Below are 8,386 nucleotides of genomic sequence, written 5' to 3' on the forward strand. Positions count from 1 at the left end.
GATGTGCTCCGTCCTGAGCGATCAAAGATGCCTCTCCACCCAGGCGCTGAGTGCCATCACCTCGGTTGTAAGAGCCCTGGAGTGTGTGCCGCCCTGTCGGTTGACGTGGGCCTTCGCCGCCACATTGTCGGTTAGCACCAAGACATCCCGATCTCAAACATAGTCCTTGAATGCTGCCGTGCCAAGTGAATTGCCCGTAGCTCTAGCCAATTTATATTGTGCTGGAGGTCCAACCAGGTTCATCCGGGACTCCAAGAGAGCTCCCCACCTGTATGAGCTGGCATCATGGTTCCAGCTCCCTGAACTTGCAGACTTTGTGCAGCGCTGGGGAGAGCCACCACCTCAACAATAGCTGTACCTGCGGCGTCACTGGAACCTTTTGCTCGGAATTGCTGGAGTTGGACCTTTGATGCAGCAAGAGCGGCCTGGAGCAGCCTCGCGTGCAGACAAGCCCAAGGCACCACGTCTATGCATGAAATGAATTTCCCCAGCAAGTTGGAGAGTACCACCACATGAACAAAATGCTGACTTCTAACTTGTCTAACTAAAGCTACCAAACTAACCTTACGGTCATGGGAGAGGAACACTTTCCCCAACCTGGAATCTATGATAGTCCCCAGGTGAAGAATCCTGGTGGTGGGGCCCAGGGAACTCTTATCTAGGTTATCTGAAAAACGTAACTGTTGGAGCGTAGACACCACTAACGAAATGTCCTCCCTCGCACGCTCAAATGACTCCGCCTCAATCAAGATGTCATTGAGATAACATTGGATCCTGACGGAGCACTCTTGGAGGGAAGCTGCCACCACAGCTAGGACCTTAGTGAAGGTCTGAGGCGCAGACGCCAGGCCAAATGGTAGGGTCCTATACTGATAATGCCTACCTAAATAAGAGAACCTGAGGTATTTACGATGACCAGGGAAGATGGGGGCATGGAGGTAAGCCTCCGTCAGGTGGATGGAGGTCATGAAGTCATTGTGCCTGATCCCCGCCAAGATGGATTCAAGGGATGCCATTTTGAATCTCCTATAAACCAAGTGAAAATTTAGAAGTTTTAGATCCAGTATCGCCCTCCATCCCCCGAACTTTTCAGGGCAACAAAGAGGTTGGAATCCTGACCTACTTGGTCCTGTGGAACCGGTTCTTCCGCCCTAATATCTAAGAGGTGTCGGATCGCCTGCCTCATGAGAGAGTGTTTATCCTTACTCTTGGCGATTGAAAATGTCCAAAAGTGGTTCGGGGGAATGGAGAGGAACTCCAGGTGGAGTCCAAATCTGATGGTGTTCAGAACCCAGGCATCAGTGATAAGCTCAGCCCAGGCGTCGGCAAACAGGATCGGTCTGCCACTTATGGGTGGGGTCGCTATTGACCTATCTGCCCCGGTGGTAGGGATGGCCACCTCCCCCCCCGAAAGGGCATCTTCCCCTGGAGTTGGAACCTAGGCCTATCCCTAGTGTAGTGCCTATCCGACTGCCTATCTGATCTCGAAAAATACCTGCTGCTTTGTTGAGCTTCCTGATCTGACTGACGATAGGACTGCTTCCGAAAGTAAGGTGCAGACTTTTGCTCTGACTTCTTAGCAGCTGTGGGCATGACCTCCTTATTTTTTATTTTTATCCTCAACGAGGATTGGGTCCAATGGGGCACCGAAAAGGGATCCACCAGAATAAGGTGAAGAGGCCTTTTCAAGCTGCGTAGCTGCTGGCAACACCACACGCCATGTCGCGTGATCCCCGTCATCCTGCGCCACTCCGGGCTTCTTGGGCCCGCTTTGGGCCTGCCGAACCTCTTCGCAGCTGCTGCTGTGGAAGGGATTGACCCCGGATAGCAAAGATGAGATCGAAGCCCCATAGCAGCCTCTACCTCAGGCCCAAAATGGCTGCCGTAATGGCATCCAGCCCCTAAAAGCCCCAACAACAAGTTTAAAATCCTTACCGGCGGCCGGGAGCACGCCACACCAAGGGGAGGCTTCCAGGAAGCAGATGGAGGGAAAAGGGGGAAGGCAGGGAGGAGGAAAATGCGGGATGGCACTCGATTGTTTTTTGGATTTTCAGGAACCAAAAGCAACTCGTCCTTCTTCGGCCAGACAGAGTTAAAACTGGGAACCAGAAGCAAGGAGCACAAGAGGCGTGGCTTCAGTTTTAATTCTGTCTCAAGGCCAATTGGACATCACAATACCCAATCCTGGCTAATTCTGCAGATTCCTCTAGAAAACGTATTTGTTTAAACTAATTTATAAAAGAATGGAGTAAATCTAATAGTCAAATGCAACCTTTGAGCAAAAAATCATATTTTCCCTTTATGTGGTCTGCTTGAGGGCACATAAATAGGCAAGTTCAAAGATTTACTCTTTATATTTGACTTATAACGCTTACTCCATTGCAATTCTATGGCTCCATATTAGGGTGATTTTAGTATGGTTTTATCTGAATTTAATATTGGAAATAAGCGATCTTAGCAGCACTATATTGTGAAAGCGAGAGAAACAGTACTGCAGTCCATTTGGGCCACAGGGATATCTGTTAGTTCCAAATGTTCAATAAATATGAAAATATGTTATGACAGCAATTAACATCATCTGTACAATGTTGCAGATGTTATTAAATTCAGAAGACTTTAACATAAATTTAACTGTCTTCTACAGATTAGTTCAGATACAATAGATTTATCATTTTGGGAACAGGGAGGGATGATGGAAATGTTTTTTTTAAAGATTTTTAATCCCACCTTTATTATTATATTTTTAATAAATCAAGGTGGCAAATATACCTTACTCCTCCTATTTTCCACTATTTTAACCACCTTGAAAGATGAGTTGGACTGAAAGAGTGACTGGCTGAAAGTAACCCAGCTGGCTTTCATGCCTCAGGCAGGTCTAGAACTCAGTCTTCCAGTTTCTAGCCTGTTGCCTTAACCACTGGACCAAACTCTCATAGCATCTAAACTCCATTAAAAGGGGCTTTGTTAAGTTGAGGTTTTATTGTATTACTCATTTTATTCTACCATTCTAACCTATTGTTTGTTAACAGCTATCGATAGGAGTTGCTGTTATGTGTTGGGAACATCAAGCTATATTCTTTCACAGTCATAGATACTGTATTGCTATACAATGTTTACTCTAAAGGTAAAGGTTCCCCTCACATGTATGTGCTAGTCGTTCCTGACTCTAGGGGGCTGTGCTCATCTTGGTTTGAAAGCCGAAGAGCCAGCGCTGAGTGAAGATGTCTCCGTGGTCATGACTAAACACAGAAGGCGCGTGGAACACTGTTACCTTCCCACCAAGGTGGTCCCTATTTTTCTACTTGCATTTTTACATGCTTTCAAATTGCTAGGTTGGCAGAAGTTGAGAAAAGTAATGGGAGCTCATTCCGTTACGCGGTGCTAGGGATTCGAACCACCAACCTTTCTGATCAACAAGCTCAGCGTCTTAGTCACTGAGCCACCGCATCCCATGTTTACTCTATTAAATGTATTAATAGTGAGTGAAAAGCTTATATATATTTCTTCATTGTAGTCTGAAAATAATAAGTTGTTAAAGCAAAGCAAAACACATTATTGTAGATGTGTAAGAGAATTTTTCCTGCCACTTCCTTTCTTCAGGATAGGAAAAAACAGTATGGCATCTCACTTTGTTTCAGTAAATTATACTCTATTTTGTACTGGTGTACAATTTCTAGATAGGGTATCATCAGAAATTGGGAACCATTGCCAGATTGTGTCTCTATCTGAGGTAACTGCTGCACCAAGAGCTGTTTTTGAAGTAAAAACAAAACCAAAAAAAGAGCAAAAAAAAAAAAAGCCCACTTTATCCAAGCCAGACCATCATCCTGTAACACAGTTCCTCAGTAAGTTTTTAATCGTTTCCTTATCAACTTGGTTTTAAATGACAGCTTCATAACGAATTATTTTTATTTATAATTTTAAGAAGTCAGTTTTGAAGGAAATTAATTTCTTAACTCCCAAATCTTGCTTGATATTTAATTAGGGGATGGGCAACCTTTGAGGGTTTGGAAGTCACATTTAGTATTTTGACAGATGGGGGCAACAAAGTATACGTGCTCCATCAAGGACTGAGATTTTGTTTTTGGAAAGGATTTGGGGGTGAGTCACTATCTTAACACAATAATTTGATAGAGTATTTTAGCACTGACACCTGTTTCCACACATTTCCAGCTTCATAAGGACAGGAAAATTTCAAGGGGGAGAGGGAGTTGGCATGGGTCCAAAAGAGGGATATTGGAGGGCTTGCATATACAGCCCTTACATCCACAAATTGGTCACCCCCATTTTAAACCATACATGTGAAGATATTAATTTAAAAATTGTCTGTCCCCACTCATTGTTTCTTTTGGTAGCTGGGATATATTTCTAAAGAGTATTGTTGCCAGAATGGGGTTAAATAAACCCAGCCTCTTCTCCTGGCAACGAGATAACCATGAATGCCGACTTGCAATGAGGACAAAACACATTGAAACAGGTGCGTTGGAACAGGACATGATGGCTGGGCAGACTATCAGGCCAGGATTTCAAGGTTTGTTATGACATTGTTATCAGGTCACTTACCAGTCTCACAAGAAACCTGGATTACTGATGCAGACAAGTGCAAATGAATTTTGCAAACTACAGGAAAATTACCTTCTAATTCAAGGAAGTGGGAGGAGTGCTAGAAACCAGTCATTCATGGCAGTATCCAGTGGATTGGGAATGATGGCTCCCTGTTGGTCTGTTGTTCTTTCAACTGACTCCATCATCAACTTTCCATTGCCAGGACATTTGTAGTTATCAATACTGTACAGTATTTCTTTGTCAGCCATAGAGATCAATGGAATTAATTTAAGCTTTTAACCTAATTACTAACTGCAGTTATTTCCTCAACCTGTTTATAGTCTTTACGCTCTACACATGCTACGTAGTAGTGTAACATGCAACTGATATTTTATGCAGATGAAAGTGCATTTAAAATGTGTATCTAATTCATTTCTTCATCTTATTTAGAGAAGATTCTAAATTAGAAACTGAGTTTACAGACAAGTTAACATGTTTATACCATCATAGAATTTAAAACTGAAAGAAGCCTGAGGCCATCCAGATGTTCTACTCTTATATTTTTCATTCTGGATTGGGATTGATAGGAACTAGGGATTCATGTGCCCCCCTCCATCTTAAATACCTGAATTATGATAGGTAGTATAAATTAATATCCTTGATACTTTTCAGGCTATGAAACTGACAACTTAATTTTGGTTCTAGGAATCTGCCATTATTTTTGGTACATTTAAGCAATAGGATTCAGAATAATTTTTCTTGTTAAATACAGAGTACATTTAACTATGCCTTCATTAACACAAGTGTGTACTCTCTTTTGTTGCTAACTCATTTGAAGATGACCTCCAAGGACAATATATATGGGGATGATATTAAGAAAGCTAAAAAAATGAAGGCAAAAATGTTACCCATATGTATAATAGTAACTTTTTTATTTTTAAAAAATTGTATTTAGCTATTTATTTAACATTTCATAGCCTTTAAAATTGCCTTATAAATGGACTTTGGAAAAAACTATTTCTTAATCTTTCTAAAGTTATATATTATACAGACATGTAAGCATACAAACAACTTTTCCAAATAAGCACCTTGCCTGTTATCAGGTTACTTTATCATAAAATGACTGTTCATTTCATTTGATTCATGTGAGAGATTTTAGCAAACCTTTTACAACCTATAGTACATTGCGAAAATAAAAACATTTCTGTCATTACTACAGGACTGTATTTTTTAAAAAAACCTATGTATTAATTTGATTAGGTACAAATTTAAATTTTGTGTTTATACACACACACAGAGACAGACAGACAAAATTCCAGCCCTGCCTTAGAAGTAAAGCTAGCTGGGTAATATTCGGCCAATCACTCTTAGCCAAACCCACAGTTCTGGGGAAAATAAGAGAGTAATAGTGTACATTTGCTGCCTGGAGTTATTTATAAAAATAAAGGTGGGATATAAATAAAAATAAACACACAAAGGGTAATAAACAAGTTCCTACATTCGTTTGTTTAAACTTAAAAACGTTTTTGCAAATGGCTCAGCTGATGACTAGCAATGTTTTGAAACCCCCCAAGTACTGTATTTTTCAGACTATAAGATGCACTTTTTTTGTCCCAAAAGGGGGTAAAAATGTCTGTGTGGTTTAGACAGAATATTGCCAAAGCCCCGCCCCCCACTGGCCATTTTTTGGGCTCTGCATGACCCATTTTCGGCCCTATTTTCTGGCCTTTTCAGCCCGTTTTCAGGGCTTTTTTTCAGTCCATTTCCAAGGCTTTTTTCGGCCTGTTTTCAAGGCTTTTCTTGGCCCATTTTTGAGGCTTTTCTGGCCCCTTTTTGTGTGGAAAAAACAGGCTGAAAAAAGCCTTGAAAATGGGCTGAAAAAAGCCTTGAAAATGGGCCAAGAAAAGCTTTGAAAACGGGCTGAAAGCCTCAAAAACAGGCTGAAAAAAGCCTTAAAAATGGGCCTAAAAAGCCCTCAAAATGGGCCAAAAAGCTGCAAAAATGGGTAGAAAAAAGGCCGCCAAAAGGGCCAAAAATGGGGCACACGGAGGCCAAACCCCCTTTTTTAATGGTTTTCATCTTCTAAATTTAGGTGCGTCTTATAGTCAGGTGTGTTTTATAATCCAAAATAATGCGGTAGATTATAAAAACCCAGAATAAAAAAGTCTAATCCCATTCCTTGTTAGAAATTACAGTCAATTCTCATACCCTCAGTAGAAATAACACACCATTTTAACAGCAGTTAAGTCAAGCCACCTGAGTAAAATTAAATATTTTGGAGCAAGCAGAATTTTTGTAAAGGTACTTAGAATATAAGAATTATGAAGGATTTAAAAATAATTATTTCAGCTGTATTTTTACAGGCTTGGATGGTTGCAGTCAGCCTGTGTAATTGTGGTTTTGAGTTGTTTTACTTCAGCTGTCCTGAGTTTTTATGTTGTTTTTATATTATTCAAACTGTTATCTGCCTGGGGTTGCTGCAGCAAGATGGATGGCTATGCAAGTTGAAATAATAAAAATAAAATCTTTTGCTATAACATGTTAGTTTCCTAAAGATTATAGAACGATCTTCTCTGGAAGGGCATTGATCCAAAGGAGATCCAAATAATTTTTCTATTTATTCTGTGGTGGAATATACATAAGCTATCCAGATTTATCAATAGATAAGGATATAGGTGAAGTTTCTCCTCGCACATATGTGCTAGTTGTTCCCAACTCTAGGGGACGGTGCTCATCTCCGTTTCAAAGCCAAAGAGCCAGCGCTGTCTGAAGAAGTCTCTGTGGTCATGTGGCAGGCATGATTAAACGGCAAAGATGCACAGAACGCTGTCACCTTCCCAAAAAAGGTGGTTCCTATTTTTCTATTTGCATTTTTACATGCTTTCGAACTGCTAGGTTGGCAGAAACTGGAACAAGTAATGGGGGCTCAACATGTTACGCAGTGCTAGGAATTCGAACCACTGACCTTTCTGATCAATCTGCTCAGCGTCTTAGCCACTGAGCCACCGCATCCCTTAGATAAGGATATAGGAGTATCTTAATACTTTGCTAAGGTCCACAAAACAATAATCCTGAATAGTTGCTGTCCTATGATTTTTATCAACAGGAAAACAAACAGAATCCACAAATGAAGAGCAGTTCCCAACAATGCAAAACCTCTAAGTTGCACACAATTGTCTACATTGCCAGGTGTTTTCAAGCAGAATCTCTCCTTTTATGTGACTCTCTGGATTTATTGCAAGTGAACTTATCGTGAAATGTTTACATTTTTGTTTATGACACTATAAAATGAATTGCATGCAGCAAAATACCCAAAGCATCAGGATTTTTAAAAGGCAAATACACAGATGTTACCTAAAAATAATCAATTTCTAGGGTTACATATTTATTATATGTCGTATGTACTGTTATCTCAACATTTTATCTTCAGATGCTCTTGATTCCGTTGCTAATAATTATAGAAGTTTGCTGATTTGGATTACTTTTATAAATGTAAAATCAGAGTAGGTCTTAATGAGGTATTCACTAACATCACCCCCAACTTCTATAGTATTAGTTAAAGATAATTTTACATCACACTGGTAAGAATCATTTTAACAGTGTTAAGATTTCCTATACAATGTCTGTGTTTTAGAAATAAATAGATGTAATAGCAGAGTCCTCTATGGACCTGCAGATTTAATTCAGTAATAAATAAATGAACGTTGTAAGCTACCCAAAGCCACCTGTTTGTCAGTTGGATAACCATATCAATGTATATAATGAAATAAGTAGTTCAAGATACTCTTGACTATAAACCTTGAATTGGTTACATGAGCCACTTAACCACTATGACCAAGAA

This window comes from Thamnophis elegans, chromosome 2 (assembly GCF_009769535.1).
Source record: "Thamnophis elegans isolate rThaEle1 chromosome 2, rThaEle1.pri, whole genome shotgun sequence".
NCBI classification, from domain to species: Eukaryota; Metazoa; Chordata; class Lepidosauria; order Squamata; family Colubridae; genus Thamnophis; species Thamnophis elegans.